Source organism: Lagopus leucura, unplaced genomic scaffold (assembly GCF_019238085.1).
Source record: "Lagopus leucura isolate 7727_CA_CO unplaced genomic scaffold, USGS_WTPT01 27-11_obj-0_obj, whole genome shotgun sequence".
Lineage (NCBI taxonomy): Eukaryota > Metazoa > Chordata > Aves > Galliformes > Phasianidae > Lagopus > Lagopus leucura.
In genome coordinates, this window is record NW_024968732.1 from 32,593 (window position 1) to 55,024 (window position 22,432).

Consider the following 22,432-nt stretch of genomic DNA (forward strand, 5'->3'; position numbering starts at 1 on the left):
AAAACAGCCTGAATACATGGCAACACACTGCTGGCTTGAGGGGGAGCTGATTAATGCCTGGGAAAAAGGAGAAAAGAAGTGGTGATGCTAACAGGATGCTCAATAGAGTGCAAGTGGAGTGCAGAGAGCTGATTCACGCAGGGCTGCTGGAGCCTTTCCATTTTCTCTTGTTTGCAAAAGACCTTTTCTTTTGCATGGTTTCTGGATTTGGAGCCATGGACAAGAACTGGATTTCAAAGGCTTTGTGCTGCCTGTGGGAATGCTGGCTGTGTCCATGTGCTTGTCCCCTGGGCGCCGTTGAGCTTCATACCTAGCAAAAGTGTTGTTTTCTCTAGGGACGTGAAAGGCCAAATGGAAATGTTCCTGGTATGAGAGGCTGGATTGAGCTTCGATTGATCTCCTTGGGGACACAGAGGTCAGCATCAGAATTCAGAGAGTTGTAGAATCACAGAATCATCCAAGATCCCCAAAGCCCAACCCAACCCACTGTGCCCACTGACCGTGACCCCATGTGCCACATCTCCACGGTTCCTGAACACCTCCAGGCACAGGGACTCCTCAGCTCCCTGTGCCACTGTGTCACCACTCTCTGAAGAAGTTGATCCTAATACCTATCCTGAATTCAGCTCTGCTTGAAGCCCGGAGTGAGCTGGGTCCTACGCACTCACCTATGCTTGCTGACATACCTCTGGGATTTATCTCCTCTCCCAGGCAAATGCCAAAATTATTTTTCATTTCTCTTCAAATCTGCCTTTTAAAGTCTCACTTGGGCAGCATATGTGCAATGGAGCAGTGGGACCGGAGCAGAATGTCACTTCCACTCCTTCCACCCAGGCACACTGCAGCGAGCTCAGTGACATGTCTGACCCCAAACTCATTTTCCAGCAAGGCAGCGTGTCCCCAGAGGTACAAGCTCCTCATTTCTCACATTTTCATGCCCACAGCTCTCCAGGTGATAACCCTGGCCAGCTGCTTTCCTGCCGTGGTCCATTCTGCTTGGATGGATGCTGGGCTCTTGCTGTTTGTGCAGCACGGGGCTGATTGATCAGCAACAACGCTGTATTTGCTTCCAGATAAGAAAAAGCTGAATATTGGGGCAGGTATTGAGCCTCCTGAAATCCCCCTGGAAACAACCTGAGTCCGTGTGACCGCTGTTTGCAGAGATCAATCTGAGCACGTGTGCTTTGTTGTGATGGCACAGCCCTCCCTTTTTAATCAGGGTGCCGTGCCGCTGTGAATCAAACGCCTCACAAAACCTGTCCATTATCTCTAGGCAATTATCCTTATTAACTGAACTTGTAATCAGCTCCCAGAACAGAATCGGGATTGTTTGGCGTGATGTGCTTTCCTCAGATCCTGGCACCAACTGTGTCCCTGTCCTTTAATTCCTCTATGTGTGACTCTCAGGGGTGTTCCCATTGTTTTACCCATCGTCGGTGCCAGCCGTGACAACCTGCTCATCATGCCATCCCATTTCGCATCCTTCCTGGTATTCCAGGATGCACTGAAATGCACAGGAGCAGGGCAGAGCTCTCAGCCAGCTGGTGGAGGGCTCTGGGGAGCAAACCATCCAAGCCGGCCGATTTAACGTTGTTTATCACCGGTGGATGCTGTTTAACAAGCTCCGTGGTTACTAATGGACTGGAAAGCACTCCATCCTCCTCGTGCGATACGAGAACATCATCCTGCTCCTTTCCAAACATGGAGCAGAAGTATTGATTGGACGCTTCTGCCTTTTCTGCATCATTACTTTTCTCCCGGTCTGAGGCTGTGCTGCTGATTCACACAGTGGTGGGTAATCCTGCTGGGACTGCGTGCCATCCCAGCCCGTACACATCCAGCACCTCCTTGCTGAGGGTCTGCAGCTACGTGTGAAGCACAGCTCTCCCCCATGCCATCCCAGCTCCGACACCATCAGTTCTAGACATCGTCAGGTGCCCAAGGAGCAGGAATTCATCTCCCCCACCCTGTTGTGCATCTCTTTGCATTCGTTAAGGACTTAGCTGTTGTGCTGCTGCCCATTTGCTTGGCTTGCTCCCTCCTAGAGCTCCAGACAATCACCCCCCCCCCCCGTCCTTCTGTTTGTAGAAGCCTCATCCCTCGGGATGAGCTTTGCCCCCCAGTACTTCTTGTCATTGCATTCCACATCTTTCTCATCCTCCCCCTCTCCCTTTCTTCCCTTTTGCGCAGATTCCTTCTGCTGAGGGCTTCTGAAATAATAAATCAGGGGCCCTGGGCCGCTGGAGATCGCCTGTCCTTGTTAGCAGCGTGGCTGCTGCTGGCTTCAGCTCCCGTGGGACTTCTGCCCTTTAAATACCAATTTATTCCAGCACCAGCTCTGCTGTCAGCCCACTCCCATCAGGGCACAAGGCAGCATGGCTCTCACTGCAGACCTCCCTCCCCGTCTCCAGGCAAGGAAATTGCAATTTTCCTCCACCGCGCTCTTATCCCTTAATTGCTGCTGATTCAGCGAGGTGGGAGGCAGTGAGGGGCTCCACCTGCAATTATTGTCGACACGGCTGGGGAGGTTACAGCCCAGCCATGTCACTTTGGGCTTGTTACTGGGTTTGGCTGAGAATTCCCTATATCAATATTTGTAGCTCTCCCCGTGGGTGCAAGACCACCCATAGCTGGTGACTGAAGAGGTTATCATATAAATTTGTGCAGGCAGATAGTGATAGGAAAAGGGGGAATGGCTTTCAACAAAATGAGGGGAAATGTAGGTCAGATGTGAGATGGAAGTTCTTTACCCAGAAGGTGGTGAGACCTTGGCACTGCTGCCCGGATCTGTGGGTCCCCCATCCTTGGAGGTGCCCAAGGCCACAAATGAGCCCTGTGCAGCCTGAGCTGGCATGGGGCACATCCAACCCACGTGAGGGTTGGGGCTGGGGGCCCTTTGCTTCCCTTCCAATCCAACCATTCCATTGTCCTATGGTTCTATGATCCTCAAGATCCCTTTTAACCCAACCATTTTATAGTCCTATGATCCTCAAGGTCCCTTTCAACCCAATCATTCTATGGTCCTGTGATCTTTGAGGTCCCTTCCAACCCAAACATTCTATGGTCCTGTGATCTTCAAGGTCCCTTCCGACCCAACCATTCAATGGTTCTATGATTCTATGACTATGAAATTCCTTTTCTCCCCTGATGAGTCAAATGCCATGCTCCTGAAAGGCCAGTCTAGTTCCAGATGGTAGGTTAGGTCTCGGGTCATGGCTTGGTTAGTTAGATTTGCACCCATGAGAGAGTTGAAAGCAACCCTTTGTGTTTATAATATATATAAATAGCAAGCCCATATGTAATAATAATATACATAAATGACACACCTCTGTGCAGTGAGCTCTCAGGATGCACCCGTGCACTACTCCCACACTTGCATCCATGTTGAGCTCTGCAGGGAGGAGCACTGGGATTCACAGCTCCCAGCACTGTCTGTTATGTGTTGCATTGAAGAGTTGAGCAAATGGGGAGTCCGTGAAACATTATTTTGTCTATAAGGAGACCTGGAGCTGACTTTTTTGGCCTTCAGGTCCATTCTTTGGGCAGTGATTTCTGTGCACTAAATTATTAGTGTGAAATAAAACCTATTTTGAAGCTTGGATTTCCTACGGATCATGATATGAAACCCTTGCAGAGATTTAGGGATCCTTAATAGCCGTGAGTGACGATTAAGAGGAGTTAGCAAAGGAGGAGAACGTTCTGTAAAGTTTGGAGGAGCAGGAAGTGGGGAGGATGGGGAGCAGGCCCTGAAGGAGGCTGCTGCCCCGCTGAATGCAGATTGAACTATCTGCGCAGCACTCACGAGAGGAGACACAGACCTGGCTGTTTCTAAGGAAAATGCCATTTTTCTGCTGAAAATTCCGTGTTTGCCTTCCTTGCTCTCCATCTTGGAGCACTTGGCTGGGCCAGGCAGGGAGCAGATAATGAATCTGCCGAAATGCAGTTATTGATATTGCTGAGGTCATTATAGGGAGGGCTGTGCTGAGCTCTCCCTTAGAAAAGGGCATCTTTCAGCAGGCTGTGCTGTGACACCAACAGTTTCATTCTATATGAAATCTCAGATGGCAAAGCCCTCGGCCCGGGAGCACTTTGTAAATGCGTTATCAGGAAGGTAAATCGGGTCAGCTGCATATTTTTTTCAGCCAGGAGAAGCAAAATGGCTCATTTGCCTCTCACTATTAATGCAACGTTCTGCAAGGACCTATGGCCTGATCCACGGCTTCTGAAAGCAGACGAAATTGTTTCCACCTACACTGGGGGAGCTTCTGCTGAGGTGCTCATTCCGGGGTAAGGAAAATTTGGGGGATTGTGGAAATGAAAGCAGAGGGTGAATAAACCACAATAGGAGCCCCTAAGCAATTTCTTCAGCCCCAGGGTGGGATAGTGTGGACAGAACCGGTGAGGAGTCGTGATTTCTTGGGAGAGTGAAGCAAAAATAAGTGCTGGAGAAATTACAGCGTGGGGAATGCATTTCCAAAGCTGCATGTAGCAATTGCACCGGGGTGGCAAATTGTGCAAGGCACTCTGAGCTGATTGCAATGGAAATGTGTGGTGTGTGGCCGTCGATGGGATCTGGGTCTGTGCAGATGTCCTCGACCTCCTCCTTTTTGTCCCCTGGCAGATGATATTTGCGTCACTTGGGTTTTTATCACCACTCACGTGTTTGCTTCGTGATGCTGGGAGTGTTCTGTGGCACTGGATGTAGCGCTGCAGGTAACGGAGATGTTCACAAGCCCTTTGGGCATCTGTGAAGGGCTACACCTCACCCAGCTTCAGCTGTCCCTGGGGTCCCTCCATCAGGGCCTGTAAAGCACCTCCATGTTCTGTCTTTTATTATAATGGTGGGGGTATTCTGAATAATATTAAAATAACATCTGCTCGTGTTTAGGATTCATACCATGATCATTATTTCTAGTAACCCTCACCCAGTCCTCTACTGAAGTGGACTAGAAATTCCTTCTTGATAAAGAGGAGGTAGGGACTGAAATATTAATAAGAACAGACCTTGCTCCTGCCTTCAGGTGCGTATCATGGAATTGCAGAATGGTTGGGTTGGAGGGACCTCAAAGACCATAGAACTGCAGAGTGTTTGGATTGGAAGGGTCCTTGAAGATCATACAGCTATAGAATGGTTGAGTTGGAAGGGGCCTTGAAGATCGTACAACTATAGAATGGTTGGTTTGGAATGGACCTTGAGGATCATAACAACCATAGAATGGTTGTGCTGGAAGAGACCTTGAAGATCGTCCAGTTCCAGCTCCCAGGTATCATAGAATCATAGAATCACCGAGGTTGGAAAAGACCTAAAAGATCACCCAGTCCAACCGTTCACCTATTCCCAATAGCTCCCACTAAACCACGTCCCTCAACACAACATCCAGTCTTTCCTTGAATACCCCCAGGGTCGGTGACTCCACCACCTCCCTGGGCATCCATTGCAGTACCTGACCACCCTTTCTGAAAAGTAATACTTCCTCATGTCCAGCCTGAATCTCCCCTGCCATAGCTTGAAACCATTCCCTCTGGTCCTAATCTAACCAAGTCCTACACGTCAGGTATTTAAATGGGGCCCCCAGGTCTTCTCCATCCCAGTTAGTCTTTGGAGCTCATTTTGGAGCAGTTTCTGTGAGATATAGGGGGAAAATCTCATGATGGTTTTTGTTTCTTGCCAAAACTGATCTTTTTAAAAATTTTAAATGACATGCTTTGGCAATAAAATAAGGATGCTCTAACAATGATAAACTTAATTTTACCCATGAAAACTTTAAATCTGATGACTCCTGATTTCTCCAGTGAGGCAGAGGTCCTTTAAGCTCTCTCCACGGCATCTTTCCATCCCGTACCCTCACAATGAGAGCTTTCACTCATCACTTCAGGATTGCCCTGGGCTTTGCAGCCTCTTTTCAGTTCTTTTTTACTGTTTTCCACTCTGCTTGCAATCTGCCCAACAGAGGTGGGGTCCGCCACCACCCTTCCTCTTCTCCTTCCTTCTGCTAGCCCGGTGTCACACCCTGCTAGAAGCAGTTTATTCCCTCTTCCTTTACAGCCTTGGGGACCCATTCATACCTGCACCAGCCACCAATCTCACGTGGGAAACATTATGTCCGGCGTTCAGTGGGGACCCCATTTCCCACCAAACGCTCCGCGGTGTTTTTGTGCTCAGACCCATAGCTGAGACATTTGATTTGTCACCATCCCCCCCCCCCCCCCCCTCTTCTGAGCGTTTTGCTCCAGAATGTTGCTTCTGGTTTGGAGGAATTTGGGGGCTGGGAACATTTCCACGCTCACGGGACGAGAAACCACCCTGGGAAATGGCAGGGCAAACAATGCGCTCCCGTAGCGTGGCACGGAGGAGGCCATTGTTCCTCCAACAGATTGACGGCGCAAGCCACTCTGATGGGAAGAACCCGACTGCTTTTGTGGGTAGAGCCCGTTGGGTCTCATGGAGAGCATCCCTGCCCCACGTTGTCCACGCCAGCTCCTCCTCAGCATCCCTTCCTCGCAGCCAACTCTCAGCTCCACGTCTTGGGCCGTGCAGGAAGGCGGTGGGTGGCTGCTGGCACTCCTCCCCGTGCCGTGTTGGCAGCCGCTGGATGCTGCCCAAGTTCTTTTGCTTCGCCCTTATCTGGGGCCAAACGTATTGTTCGCACCGACGTCTTGTGCTGATTTACCCAGACACTCCTTAGAAACCCGGCGGCCGGAGGAGCTGCAGATAGTGGTTTGGGTGTGGGGATGGAAGCTGCTTATTTTTGTTCCTGCAGACTCAGAGAGGGTGGGATAAGTTTCTGACTCTCGGTTCTGCCTCCTGCTTCAGGAAGGCAGACTCCTCTTGTGGTGACAATGCTGATTCGCCTCTGGTTGTGATTTGGGGTTTTTCATTATCACTAGTGACGTGTAACTCGGTGTCCAGATCAGATTTATTGCATTAACTGGAATCTCTATTTCCTTGTTGTAGTGATACCTTTGCCAGAAAGGGGCTAGTGCTTTATTAACCGTGGTTTTTAACTTAATGCTGAATTTGAGGCTAGAAGAGCCCGTTTTCTTGGGGTCCCTCTCAAAGATGGAGGTGCGTATCTCGCTCCCATGGCCCACACATGGGGATCTCGGTGTGGCCGCCCCAGGACGCATCCCTGCCTTTGCCAGCCGTCCCCACCCAATGTCCCGCTCTGAACAAGGGGAGGGACCTGCACCAAATCCTGTTATTTGTCTTTCAACGCCGTGGCTGAGCCCATTGGATTGTATGCATGCCAGGAAACTGGGTAGGGTCAGGCTGCATCCCCAGCAGAACGAGGCGGCACGCTCCAGTGAGCTGAGCTCCAATGGTGGCAGTGCCTGCCAAGAGGGTTTTTTTGGAAGGGGACAGGCTCATAGCAAGGGCAGGATGGGTCAGCGGCTGCTCTGGGGCCAGCTCCAATGGTCAGGAGGTGGCATCTCAACAGCTTGCGGAGTCAAACCCAACTCTGAATGCCTTCTTGGCATCTTTACTCGGGTCCGTGGTGCAGAAAAGCAATGTAACTTTTAGTTTAATGACAGACAGCTCTGTCTCCAAGAGCTTTCATCTTGTTTTGCCCCATTCTGGGTCTCTAGGAACATGGTTTACGGGGACATGGAGCAGGGTGCTGTGAGCCCGTGCCCTGCGGTCAAAGCAGAGGGGATACGACAGGTCAGCTTGGAAAAAAAAAAAAAAGAAAAAAAAAAAGATTTTTTTTCTTTAGAAAGAAAAGAAAAAAAAAAAATCATTGCAAAGGGCTCTGCGTGCTTGTTTAGAAAGGGAGCACAAAAAGATCCTGGTAAAATTGGTCCACGTCCCGCGTGCCGCTCAGACCTTTGTAGTACAGGTGGACGGGGAGGGCGGCGTGCCAAATTCTTTTGGTTTAGAGGGAGTGGTGGGAGTGAATTCTCATAACCGCTCCTAGAAAGGCTTAGCCTTCCCCACACAAATCAATGACACTCTCCGCTCGGCTGCAGGCACTGGGGCAGCTCCGACACAGCCCGGCTCACGCTGGGGACGGCAGCATCGGCACGCGGAGCAGAGGTGAGCGGCCGCTCTGCTTCCCCGCTTGGCTCTTCGTTCCCCAACAGATCTCACGTAGGTTGTTTTATCCTTCCCGTGGCTTGTGGGGGTGAGGGGAAGCAGCCCGTGTTTTGTGCTCGGAGGGTAGTGGTGTTCTGTTCCCATATTATCCCGCTGCGTTTGATCCCCTGTAATAATCCAGTACCGTTTCCGCGCAGTTTTAATTGTTGTTCCAACCCGACCCTGTGGTTCTCTCTCTGATTTACTCGCTTGGTATTGGGAATCCTTACCAAGCCCGGGGATTTTGGCTCTGTACCAACCTCTAACCGCAGCTCAGTTTATGGGGTTTCATCGCAGGTCCGGCTCGGTGTTATCTGTTGCTGTGTTTCAGATGGGAAATATCGGTGTGAAACACTACTGCGCACCCCTGGGGTGGGCAGCGGGGTGCAGAAGGGGCAGGTGGATCGGGTCGGAGCTGGTTCCGCTTGGTCTTGGTTTGAGGAGTTATTTTTGTTGGGGTTCTTTGCAAAAAAAACTTGGCAGGAAAAAAAAAATAGTTAAAAAAAAAAAAAATAGAATTATTGTCATATTTAATAGGAATAATTTTCAGGCTGAAATTCCAGCCTCTCCCTGGAACTTTTTGCTGCCTTTTTAGCAAAGGCAACGCCCCGGGATGGTGCTGGGCTCTAATATTTCTAACAAACCCTTCCTACAAGGCACTATCTCAGGGTCCCTCCCCAACTCCAGACCCTGCCCAGGTGATTCTTGGGGACAGCACCAACACAGCGAGCTGCAGCTTTGTGCAAGGTTTGTTTGAATGGAGAGCAGCTGGGAGCAGTGCGCTGGGGAAGGGAGGATTGAAGGTGGGAGCTCTCGGTGCTGCTTTCCAACCGTGTGGAAGTACCGCAGGGACCTGGAGCTCGCGCTGCCCTACAAAGGTTGGGGCGCCACCGCTGTGCCTGGGTGTCCTGTCTGGAGGGGATGAGGCTGCACATGGTGCCTCCCCCCCTTCCTGCTGATGGGTGAAGACTGGAGGTGGGTTGGGGTGATGGAGAGGCTGTGCCAAATGGGGATACAGAGAGCCAAAGGGTTCCCAAAATGGGACCCTGAGTCCTGGGCTGTGCATGCTGCAACGCTCGCCTGCATCTCCTGCTCCTCTGGGGGCTCCTTGGCGTTGCTATGGGGATCTGCCCCAGGATGGTGGAGGAAATACCTCTTCCACGCATGGGGCAGTGGGGTAGCCTGGGGGCTGTGTGGGGCTGGAGCACGCTTGGGGCTCAATCCTGCACAGGTTTCCATCTCTGAGTCACCTGCAGATACACAGCTGCGTCCAAGGAGAGGGGCTTCCTCCTGTAGGGAAGAAGCTGGCCGCCAGGCTCCATTTATCTCTTCCCTCATGTTCCCTGCCCCATTTCCATGACCTCCTTACTGCACTCAATCACTGCACCCAGCAGAGGCCCTGGGCAGCCTGGCAGCGTTTGCACCATGTCCCGCTGTTGCCGGTGCTGTTTACTCAGGTGTGGGCAATGAGCGGCCCCCCCTGGCGTACTGCAGCACCCAGCAAGTACCAACCCTGCCAGCGGGGTTTTCCAGCCAGCCTGGGGCCGAACTCCCTTTGAAATTCCTCCTCTAATTAATAAATGAGTGGCAAGTTTCACTGACATAATTCCACAGCGATTGCTCTTAATTAAAGAGCAGCTATTAAAATACTTGCAGAGTGCTGAAGCCTCTCTCTCCGCTCTGTACTCCTCATCGGTTTTCCATTCTGTGCCACCAATGGCATGGATGTTCTGGGACCGCTGGGAGGTGACCCCGCAGACTTTTAGAGCTCTTTGGAGGAGGATGGGATGGAGGAGCGTGGAGGTGGTGCTTTGCTGATTGTTTTCCTTCGGGGATGAATAGAGGGAGGGGATGTGGGGCTGAGATCTTCTGCCAAGAAAGAGTTGGAGGCATCAAGGTATTAGTCAGAGCCCTTTGATTCCTTCCTGGAAGCGCGTGCCCAATGGTAATGCTGCTCACATGCCCACGTCATTTTCAAGTGTCACTCAATGAACTTGCCCTCATTATGCAGCCATTTCTCACAGCTCTTGGGTTATGTTCTTCCTCATCCCTCCAAGAGGTGTCCCTGCCCCGAGGAGCAGGCATGTGCTAGCTGTGAGGACACAGCCTTTTGGGGAAGGCTCTTTTGTCCAGCCCTTGGCATGATCCGTGTCCACCTTCAGCGTCATCACTACTGCCAACCCCATTGGTGTCCCCAAATGTCGCTCCTGCTCCCCACGGAACAGTCCTTGGTGTGATCCACGTCCATGCGTCCAACTGCATCGCCGCTGCCAAGCCCACCGGTGCCCCCCCGATGGCCTTACAGCTCTGTGATGCTGTCAGCAGCATCAGACTCCAAAGCCCACGGGATGTCCTTGACCTTGCATGTCGGCCACCGCAGCAGAGCAGGAGGGGACTTCTCACCCCGTGACACGTTTCCATGCACGGGGTTGTCAAGGCCATCAAATCGCATCCGCGTCCCGGGCTGTGGGGAGAGGCAGCATTCCCCCACCCTACCCTGCCCAGTGCCGAACCAGTTTGGGAAGTGGCTCCATGGTGCTGCTGCCGGATGAGGCAGCCCAGGAGACCACGTTGGAGCGAGCTGCTGGCACTGCTGGGAGGAGCAGGGCGGAAGGATGGAGAGCAGCCAGCTCCCTTGCTGTGCAAACAGCCCACACCCATGTGCCGTGTTTATACCGCCGAGCCCGTCACCATGGCACTGGGGCACCTCTTGCCAAGGTGAGCTGAAGCTGATGGAGCAGATCCTCTGGGAGGTCCTCTGGGAGGTCTTTGGGATCAGCTGGATCTGCGGTGGTGATAAGCCTGGTGCCACCACGCGGGTTCTGCTGCCTCCATCCAAAATGTGAATCCTGCCACCCAAGTGGGGTGCCACCACTGGAGCACCTCACCCCGGGATCAACTCCGTAAGGGTATGGACTCGATAATCTTCCCAATACAGGAATTCCGTGGTTCTATAAAATGCCACCTTCACCAAGCCAGGGGTTGTCCTGGGTAGGCGAAAATTGGAGAAAGAGGAGAGGGGAGGAGAGGAGATGCTGAAAACAGACAGTGGCAAAGAGAAAAACACAAGCAGGGCCGGGCTACCTGCTGCCTTTAGAGACTGGTTCCCATCACTGCCAAAACACGGAGCATCCTTGGGTTCAATTCTGGCAGCTTCTGCCCCTTTAATCCTGTTTGGAGATAAGTTGAGGAGATCAGCTCCTCCACATTGGTTTTCCTACATGTAAAATAGCTCGGTAGTCACCTTCATGGATCTTGGTCTGGTTTCAAAAGGGGTTGGAGACCCTCTGGATGGAAGTGGGCATGGTGGGCATGGTGGGGATGGGTTGGGGTTGGAATGGATGATAGCAGTAGTCTTTTCCAGTCTTAACAATTCTATGGATCCATGAGTGGGCATGGTGGGGTTGGGTCAACGCTTGGACACGGTGATCTTGGACAATGTTTTCCAACCTTCATGGTTCTATGGTTCTGTGGCTCCATGCAGGTGGTGTAGTGAAGGCCAAGAGCTCTATCAACCCAGGATCATAAATTCCTTGTTTAGTGCTCATGGTTGCAGGTGAGCCAGTTGCAATATTGGAACCTTTCTGCTGTGCACACACACACTTTCCAAACAGTTTTGTTGCAATTAATTGCAGCATAATTAAAGCAGAATGACAGTGCTAACTGAGGGCAAAATCTTGAGAAACAAATCGCATTTGGGCTGGTTTTGTAATTGCTCCAGGTTCCCCAGATACAAATTACACTGTCAGGCTCCTGATTGATGGGAGGGCTGCACACAGCAATACCTTGGGGCTGGCTGCTGCGTGGGCTGGGGCTTGGGTGGCCGTGTACCACGGCTGTCCTTGCAGGCAACCCCATTGGGGTGCAGAGCTTTGATGATCTTAGTGGGTATTTTCCAACCTAAATGATTCTGTGATTCTCCCCCCTTGATGCCATGAGGCACCCCAAGGTGAGCAGTGCATGGGTGTCATTGCTTCCCTGCTCCACGTCACTCACCCTACTCCATGGGGGGGATACAAAGAGGTTGTGTCCTCATCTGATTCCAGGTAGAGGTGAGCAGTGTATTTTAAAGATTTCTTCCTTCCACTCTGCTTTCTGGCCATGCTGGGAATATCGAGCATTGTTGTCACTCTTCATGTGGGAAAACTCTTTCAAGATTAGAGGAATGGAGTGGGTGTTTTCTCTCTGTTAATTAAGAGGAGTGAAGTCGTGACTTTTGAGCAAAGCAGCCCAACCTTACAGCTGCTCAGAGGTCATCTGAGTTAATGCATCTCAACAAACGCCAACAAAACCCCAGAGTATTCCGACACCACTGCCTGGCTGGAGATTAAAAATAGGGAGGTATGCTTCTAAAAAAGCCTGGAGTTAAAAACAATGAGAGCATTACTTGTGACAGCAAAACTGCTGCAGCACTGGGGTGTGGGATGTGGGTCAGCAGCTCCTGACGTACCCATGGTGTTACACCAAGGGATCCCCAGTGCACGTAGCCAGGTGGAGAACATGAAGCCATCCACTGCTCCTGAGCATCCTTGGCTGTAGGTAGAACTGGAAAGCCGTGGTGAAACAGGAAAGCTGTGGGTTTGGGCACCTCCCCCATTGACTTTGGGCTCTGGAATCCCCCAGTACCTGTGGCACGTGAGGATATGGCCACTGGCATGGTGGGGATGGTTGGGGTTGGGCTTGGTGATTCTGGAGGTCTTCTCTGAGCTGAAAGGTTCCATGATTCCATGGTCTCCCTATTGGCTGGCAGCCGGGCTCCTGCCCTGCCAAATGAGAGGCTGCAAGAAAGAGGGGAGTCTCACTGATTAATTTGAGCCCATGCTGCTCTTATCCTGGTTTCAAAGTAATTGTCTCTCGTGTCCACAATTTTCTCTCCCTACTTTTTGCTGCATATTTATGAGGTTTCGGGAGGCTATCTGCAGCCACATTAAACCAATTTGCTCCTTGAAATGTCTGACCTTTGATCTGCCAGCCACTGCCTTTCAGAGCCAGAAAAGAGCCTTTAATAACGTGTCACATGAAAGGCTCTCACTGCGGAGCTGTTGCTGGCAAACCTGACTCTGGTTAATAAAGTATCGGATGAATCAATTATTGCTTAATAATTGTTACCTGTATTTTTGTGCTAAACAAGGAGAGCATTTCTGTGCTCCTTCCCCACTCCCATTATCATCTTCTGTTAGATGAAACCAGTAAGACAAATGCATGCACGCAGCTAGAGCTGACAGTTCTCACGCAGCAGCTGCAACCTCTGTAAGCAGCTCAGCTCCATGCTGGGCTCCTACAGAGCTGCAGAGGCACGGGGCTTTCTGGGGCCAGGAGTTAACCAGCCATGCTGGGGACCATTCATTTTACATGCTCCTCACATATTGGAAATGACCATGCAGCACCTCTTACAACTACAGAGTCATTTTGCTGGGAAAAATAGAAGCAGTTCTGGCTGACCTGTTGTGAATACAAACATGTGGCTGCAGTGGATGGGATGCAGGGCAGCTCCTGGGGGGTTGCACCAGCTCATTGCAGTGCCTAGGTACAAAGCAGCACTGCCCTGAGAGCCCAACCTTTATCCATAGCCTCACCCATAGGCTCTAAGAATCCTTTTGCTGGGCTGCAGGCTCTGCACTTGGTGTGATGTGCTTGTTGGAGTGATGGTGGACATTGCTAAAGCTCTCTCCAAACTCAGAGCATCCATACCTGGTGGCATCGTACCCTGGTGGCACTGCTTTCCCAGAAGGTGAAGTGTTTTCTCCTCCAAATTTGGATTGTTTTACAGAGACCGTAGAATCACAGAATCACAGAATGGTTGAGTCGGGCATTAAAGGTCATAGGAGCATAGAATGGTTGGGTTGGAAGGGGCCTCAAAGCTCATAGAAGGATAGAACCATGGGATGGTAGGGTTGGAAGGGATGTCACGGCCCATCTAGCTGTACCTTTGCTGTGGTTTCAGTCCACCCAAGGCCCCATCCATGGCCTTGGGCACCTCCAGGGATGGAGCACCCACACTTCTCTGGGCAACCTGGAGTGCTCCAAAGGCAGTTGCAAGCCAGCTGGTGAGATGTCTTTAGGCTGGGAAGGCTCTGCTCCTTGACTTCTGCAGAGTATCAGGGTCACATCCCACATCACTATGACTTAAACGTGGAAAGAACAGTGATAATGATTACTTTCCTGTACCTGTAGCAAGCCCACTTCAGCCAAAATCAGCAGCAAGGCCAGTGCAAATTTCACAGGGGTGAATCACAGCAGCAACAGCTTCTGACACCTGCAGGGTTACCTGATGCATCACTCTGAACCAATGCAGTGTCCAGGAGCAAAGCCTTGCTCTGAGAGGCATCAGAGTGGCATCGATACCCATCCATCCTGGAGGTGGCCTTGGCAACACTCTTTGGCATTTATGTATTATTTATTTTCCATCTCTTCCCTTGCTGCTTAACAACACCAGGCTTTCAGAGAGGAGTAGTGAGGAGCTGGGAAATGTAGGAGGCACCCAGGTCTCCTCAGGCTGCTCTCATCTTCCCAGAGAGACATATGCCATATGGAAGGGATGTGCTCTTGACATCTGCAACCTGGAAAGTTTTGAGTTGCAGGAGAAGAAGAACCATCTGCCCCTCTCCTAGCACATCTGTGCTGCCTTGATTGCATGAGGAATTGGTTGCAAGGCTGTAGGCTTGTGGAAATGCAGGTCAAAATTATCATTGAAATGGAAACCATTAAAAGCTGGGGGGAAGAAGAAGTAAAGAAAAATGGGGAAGCTTAGAAACAGCATGGGGTGATCGCTCTCTGTCGCTCACATGTGCTCCAAGAGCATTAACGACACTGCTAGTTAAATTCATTACTGTAGGAGGCCGTAGAGTCATAGAATCATTAAGGTTGGAGATGACCTCCATGATCTCCAAGCCCAACCTCAATCCATCCCCACCATGCCCAGTGACCACAACCTTAAATAGAACTATAGCATCATTAGGGTTGGAGAAGATCTCCAGGATCCCTAAGCCCAGCCCCAGCCCCAACCGCCCTTACCATGCCCACTGACCACGTCCCCAATTGCCACGTATCCACAGCTCTGGAACACCTCCAGGAACGGGGACTTCCCCACATCCCTGGGCAGCTGTGCCACTGCATCACCACTCCTGGGAGAAGAAATTGTTCCTAATATCCAACCTGGCCCTCCTCTGTGTCCATTGTGACGGAAGTGTCAGGCCCAGTATGGTGTCATCCGCACAGCTTGGGGCCCCGTGGGGACACAAGGAGGGCTCAGGTCCCCTCCTCGTCTCCTCTGACCTGAGCTTTTGGAGCAGTGATAAGGTCAGTAGAGAATTTCCCATCTAAACCTTGTCAATGTTTTTGAAATTCCAACTTTGATATTCAGTGATCCTGAAGACTTTCATAAACCTGACCTGCTCACATGCATTAAGGAACAAACACAGCAAAACAGATCCCATTCTCTGCATTACCCACTGCGTTTTGGCAGGCACACAAGCAGTCTCACAGACCCACACCTCATGCCAAGGTGCTCCCCCTCATTCCCAGCCTCAAATCCCATGTGCTCAGCTCCTGCTCCCCTGACCATATCAACGAGGAGAAGCTCAGGAAGAATAAGTTAACAGAGCAATCTCACCTCCCTGCTCCAGTGTGGGGAACAGCTGAGCCTAAATCCCATTTACCCAGGGCTGAAAGCACTGTGTGAGGTTTGCTGCCCCTAGGGTAGGAGCACTGGGACCCTGCCCCTGGGTGTCAGTGAGCCCAGGGTTTTGCAGATGCTCTGCAGACATCTTCCTGCAGCACATCCCTGCCTCCTTGGCCAAGGGGAGCCTCGGGGAGAGCGCATAATTTCAGGGCTGGCAGTGCTGTCTGCACAAAGCTACAGTTGGTTTCTATGATTACAGGGATAATAGCATGGGAAACCTTGCTGCAGAATGGCACGAGAGCAATTACAGCTGCAGTTCCCTGCAATTATCCCCATGCCCTGCAACGCAGCCCCCGGGGTTATTCCTCCAGCAGCACCTGGGGCCAGGCTGGGGGCAGGAGGACCCCAAAGAGGTCCAGACCCAAAGAAGGTCAAGGTTTGAGTGAGGCCACAATGGTCCCCACTGCTCCCAGTACAAAACCAGTTCAGTCGTGCCCAGTGGGAATCAGTTTGTTGGGTGTTGCACAATGGGGGGAGGAGGAATGTGGATGGGCTTGAAATGGGGATTTGGGGAAGCCAGGGGTTTTGCTTCTCCATGCACCCACAGAAAAGCACTTTGCTTCCTTATCCCTCAGCTGGGGATCTGCAAACATACAGCGTGACAGAGGGATGCAATGGGAAGAATTCCATTAGAGCAAGGAAGGTGCTCAAAGGCACCTACCCACAGCATTGCAAAGCTTTCCTGGAGCTGGGCTGACCCCAGGGTGAAATATCACACCCTGTTTCACAACACTGCTTGTGGGCTTCTCTCTGTCTTCATGCCTAGTGGTAGAAAAAGTCCGGTTTTTATGGGACCTGGGGTTGATGGGGGGATGCACATGGGGTCTGAGTTCAGGGGGATGCATATGGAGTCTGGGGTTAATGAGAATTGTGCACGTGGTCTGAGGCTCATCGGGGATGCATATGCAGTCTGGGGGCCATGGGGAATGCGTATGGGGTTGATGGGGGGCGCTTGTGGGGTCTGGCTCCCCATGGTGCTGGCTGTGCATACAGCACCGTGCCTTGGGGCATTGCTCACCTGAGCACCGCGTGCCCTCGGCTCCTCACGACTCTCACTGTGATGGATGGATGGTGTCGTGGAGAAGCGCTGGATGGAAAATATATGTCAAGAATAAAAAGTGATGCTTGAAGGGCAGGAATAGAGCCTTTCCTGTGCGAAGAGCCGCGCTCCAGCCTGTGCTGTTTCAAATTAAGTTTTCAGTTTCCTAAAGGCAGCAGACAGTGCTTCACTGCGTTCTGTCCCTGCTGTCATTAAAACTCGAGTGTGTTGTCTGGATACAGTATTTTGCCCTACCGTAAGAGCTCTAATCTTTTTTAGGACCGTTTCTCGCCTCCATCTGCAGCCTCCCCGACCGCGGGGTGAAATACAATCGCTGTCTTCGGGAGCTGCACCTCCCCTTTGTCTTCTGCAAAGGCAGAGGAAAATAACCACAGAGCAAACCGCCTGAATTTCCCCGTCCCTCTCCGCCGACGCCGTTTGTTGGGCTGCTTCCCCCGCTGCCACCCGCCTGTTGCAGGGCATGCGAGGAGCCTTCATTGTCTGCTGAACAATTCCCTGCAATTTGCTTTTCGCTCTTCCTTTCGGGCTCCTCGAATCCTTTTTACTCGGCGCTGCGTATTTTTAGCCGGCGCTCCGTCTCTCTGCTTCCCCGAACTGTTTGTGTTTGGAAAAGCCCCGGTTTTGCTGCTGGCGGTACCTTTGTGGAGCATTCCTCATTGACCACAAACCCTACCCTTCCCCTCTCGCTGCTGGAAGCCTCGAGCTGATGGCTTCTCCCATTTTCCAGTTCCTGCTGGGATCCCACAAACCCCGGGATCCCACTTTCCTCGGGGCCAGAATCCTCCTGCTTTCGCTCCTGCTGCCAGCTGAGCCCTGCCAGTCCCGATCTTTTGGGGGATTTGCTGCGTCCCGGTGCAAAGGGAGGAGGGGTTCAGGTTGGATATTAGGATCAATTTATTTTCCAAAGGGCGGTGATGCAGTGGCCCTGGCTGCCCCGGCAGGTGGGGGAGTTCCCATCCCTGGAGGTGTTCAGTGGTGGAGATGTGGCACTTGGGGATGTGGTCAGTGGGCATGGTGGGGTGGGTTGGGCTTGGGGATCTCAGAGAGCTTTTTCAACCTTCATGATCCTATGATTATATGATTCTGGCTTTGGTGCTGATGCCAGCGTCGCCATGGAGCAGTCAGGGACCAGCACGTGGTGGCCACCATCTCTGTCTCCCAGCAGGGCTCCCAGCCCCAGCACACAGCCGAGCCCCAGGCAGAGAGCCTGCTCCCACTTATCCTCCAGGCAAGGTGGCACTGGGATTTGGAAGAGCTGACTCCAAATGTTGGCTCTGCCATGGGCTTCCTACATGGCCCAAGGCGAGGCGCACAGTATCTCTGTTCCTCATCTGTGCAAACCAGATAATCTTTGTTTTCTCCTACTGTTTATTTTGAGCGTGTGTTTGGAGACAGGCTGCTCCTTCTCTTCTCTCTTGTTTGCACAGTGCTTGTGAAGCAATGAGCATCCTGCTCGTAGCTGCTGGGCAAAGAGTAAATGGTCACTGCAATTAGTGGTAGTCATCATCATAAAAATAATAATAAATCTTGTGCCTCACTCTGTAAAAAACCCCAGTATCATCTGAAGATGCTCCCAGCTACCATCAGCAAACAGTGGGTATTTATTTCCTCACCTTTACAGAATCACGGAATCATTGAAGTTGGAAAAGACCTCCAGGATCCCCAACCCCAACCCAATTCTCACCATGCCCACTGACCACGTCCCCGTGTGCCACATCTGCACGGTTCTTGAGCACCTCCAGGGATGGGAGGTTCTTGAGCACCTCCCTGGGCAGCCTGCGCCAATGGTTCTTTTTATCCTTCTCATCTGTGCTGGTGCCTGGAGGTGCAGCCCGGCACTGTGTCTTTAATTCCCATTTTGATGAGCATTGCTGCATTGTGGCTGAGGAGAAAAATGGCATCTCTGTTAACCTTGCTGCCAGTATCTCAGAGTTGTTTCTGCTATTTCTTAATAACAAACTGCTTTTCTCTGTTGTCTTTCAACATCAGATGAGTTCTTGTTCCCATTTCCCTTTAATAAGTGTTATTTTGCTTCCATTATTACTCAATAGTAAAATCTCTTCCCGTCGACTTGGGCAGAAGTGGATTTACAGCTATGAAAATAAACTTGGGCGTGATGAGATCTTGTCATTTTATTATCTATAAAGTACTCCGCATGACTTTGTAGTTATCAGAATGTAATTATACATTTAGTCTTTTGCACCGTCTCTGTCTCGTATTCTTCTTAAATGATGAAAACTCAGAAACCCACTCCTAACTGGAATTTACAACGCAACCACCGTTGGCTTTACCTTGGCTCCTTCCAGGGGCCAAAAAAAACCCCCGACCAACCAAAAAACAAACAACAGCAACAAAAAGCTCCCTGTGTCAGGACGGTGCAGATCTGCCCAAAGTGGTGTTCATGCTGGGACACATCATTGGGATCTTTTTTTTTTCTTTTTCTTTTTTTTTGGTGTGCATTTCCTGGTTGGAGATGCAGGATTTACTGCCGGGTGCTAATTGTCATCGGAGGTGCTGGGTGTGGGCAAATCATTGTATAATGCCCACACCCTTCGGGCGGCTCAGGGTGCGGTGCTGCCTTGGCCTCACCGTGCAGTTTAAGATGTATTATTACCCAAAAGCAACACGCCCTTCCGTGCTTCTTTGTTTTTATTGGGATAGATCTGCTCTCTGAGCACCCAGCATGGTTGCAGCTTGATGTTGGATGTCCGGCCAGCCCTGCTGCCCCTGTGGAGCTGTGCATGGGGAGCACATCAATCATCGCAGGACCGCAGGATCGGTCATCGCGACGTAGAATGATTACAGCTGGACTCAGTGATTTCAGAGGTCTTTTCCGACCTTCATGGTTCTATTGATGGTTCTGTCACTTGGTTTGGAGAGGCTTTAAAGCCCACCCAGTTCCAAACCCCTGCCATAAACACTGGGTTGCCCAAAGTCCCATCCAGCCTGGCCTTGGGCACCTCCAGGAATGGGACATCCCATCAATCCTGGCACCTTCTCCATCCTGCAGTGAGAGGCCTTTGGCACCAAGGCAAGGGCAGGTGGCGTGGTTGGAGACAACTGGGACAGTTGCTGGTTTGACTCAAGAGGAGCTCAGATCTTCCCACAATGGATGTGAAGTGCAAAGATGGGGACACATGGATGGGAACGTGCCATCATTGCTTCCCAAAGTCAGTGCCATCGCTTTGCACCTGGACTTGAAGGGGATGGAAGAGGATTACTTACAGCGTGAATTCTTTCTTAGGGACTTTGGGATGGTTTGCCCCACGTAAGGACTTTCACGGGGCTCTCTGAATTTTGCACTTGGTGTCTGAGCCATTCCACCCGTCTGCCTTGGCTTCTCATTTCACCGGCCCCTATACCCATCCGCATTGGAACCCATCGTTTCTCTAATGGAGACTTTTCTTGCAAACTTCTTGGGTCAGAACTGTCCCACTGCTTTCTGTAAGCACATCACAGTCGCACCTTCTCTACCTGAGCAGGACTGTGGTGGCTCATCCATCACCTCCACCTGGCATGGAGCACCCACCATGTCTGTGTCCTTTGCACACCTCTGGGTCTCCTCTCCTCTCCCACCACTCTGTTCTCATTCCAAGAAGGGTGTTACTACTTTTTCTTGCCTGAAGTAGAGGCTGTGCTTAAATGACACATCCAAGGCCAACTCAGAGAGAAGTCTCACCTTCCCCACGCCACATGATTGACTAGGGGGGCAATGACGCAGCCCCCTTATTAGGGTAATATGATTTTCCATCTCAAATAGGAACCGGGGATGTTTTAATGATTGGGCTCATTAGGTGGACTTTCCACTTAAAGTGTCTGTCTGGCAATTAAGACTGGGAGAAGCATGACTGATGACCACACCTTCTGTGACTTAATGGGGAGTCTGAAGGCTGATCTTATTATCACACTGATACACTCTGTGATAAAAAAGAATTTAAGATACTCTCCAGAGATTTATGTGCCCATTAGGAAGCTGCCAGGAGAAGGTTAAGGGAACTTGTAAGGTTAAAGCTGAACGGAGGGAAGTACTAAATGCTTGGGATCGGGGACAGAGGACACAGTTTCTGCTCTTTGCTCCGCTCCTGACCCTTTACACGGTCCTTAATGCATCCCTTGGGTTCTGGTTTCCCTCCTGTGGTGCTCAGCTGCGTGTTTCCAGGTGGATCTTGTGTCCTTTTTCCCTTTTCCAGTAACAGTTTCCCCATCCTGAGGGCTTTCGTGTGCTTCTGCTCTTACCCACGTAGTTGGAGGAGCAAGGACCTGCTCCCATGGGAGGCTGGGGATAAAAAGTGCATGGAGTGAAAGGAAGTGGTGTTTGGGGCGGGGAGGAGGCAGCTGAAATCTAAAGCAAAGAGAAAGGTGAGAGCCAAATTTCTGTTCTCCTCCAAGAAATGTCCTCTTGGGTCCTCAGTGATTCCCCAACCCATTCTGCCTGTGTTGAGATGTGACCCACCATAGTACTTTACCGAAGCCTGGTGTTTAATGGGCTGGAACTCATTGTAGAGCTCACAGTGCAGCTCCAAGCCTCCTGCTGGGGAGCATTTTCCCAACATCAGCTTGCCGTGGCTTATCACCTGTGTTGGCCTTGCTGATAGGTTGGACACCCTGGATACGAGAGCTGGCTCCTTCAGCTTTGTGCTTAGTTTTCACTTCCTTAAGTACAGCTGAGGAAATAATTCAGCAAAATATGTTTTAGTCCAACACGGAGTTTTGATGACATTAAACTCGCTGGCATTTGGGTCCATTTGGTCGGTTTATTAGACAGATTGTCTATTGTCTCACGGGTGGAAGAGTTTTATTCCAGCATGAGTCTGACTTGCACATGGAACCCAATTGGTTTGCATCAACCCTCCCTTTGTTTTTAATTAAACATGCTCTATGACAGATGCCCAACACTGAGGCAGTGGAAAAAAGAAAACAACCCATATATTACTTAGATCTGTGTGAAAACTAAATAACTGAATATGAAGATGCTGGCTTTATGTCTGTAAGGAATCCTTTCAAAGTTGATTTCTTTGACCTTGGTGGCCCTACGTAATTTCCCCTCCCCTCTCCCCTCCTTGCTGCACTCCCATAATCTCCCTCCTGCTTCCTTCTCTTCCCATCCTGCTCCACATCACTATTCATGTGTTTGAAGCTCTTGGGGGCGATCTGGCCTCTCCCACCCATTTCCACCAGCTATCCTCTTACCCAGGCTTTCCATCCTCAAGTTGCTCTTTCCTCCCTCCCCTTGGGAAATGGGAAAGGAGAGAACCTTCGCCCTCTGCCTGGCCAAGTGTAACAGCACACTCGCTGCGTTCAGCAGGGGATGAGCTCCCTCCCTCTGCTTGGACAGCACAAGGACTCCACCCATAGCACTAATCCTATAATCACTGAGTGACCTTCCTGGGCTGAACCACATCATGGGAAGGCTTGCAAACTGTTTGTAACTGCTTCTCCCTTCCTACAAACTCCACTGTCTTCTCTATCAGCCCCATGCTGTTCACATAGTTGGTGGTTGGGGAGGTACATCCAGTACGAGGGAGTGTGCTAGCATCCCACCAGCATCTAAAGTGCTATTTTTTAATAGAGACGTTTCGGTCAATGAAAAAACATCCTTCAGGTGGGATCTGGAGCG

The 22,432-nt window shown here is 51.0% G+C and overlaps 1 protein-coding gene across 2 annotated transcripts in view; it reads left to right on the forward strand.

Annotated features, from left to right (window-relative positions):
* Positions 1 to 22,432, forward strand: part of ZBTB7C (zinc finger and BTB domain containing 7C) — a 65,808-nt gene that overhangs the window by 24,810 nt on the left and 18,566 nt on the right. Inside the window, exon 1 of one of the 2 annotated variants that reach the window (XM_042894700.1) lies at positions 7,945 to 8,035. The exons of the other annotated variant lie outside the window; for it this stretch is intronic. The gene's annotated coding sequence lies outside the window, so the exon portion shown is untranslated. Of the gene's footprint in view, positions 1 to 7,944; positions 8,036 to 22,432 lie in introns of those variants that run through there. 2 annotated transcript variants of the gene reach the window in all.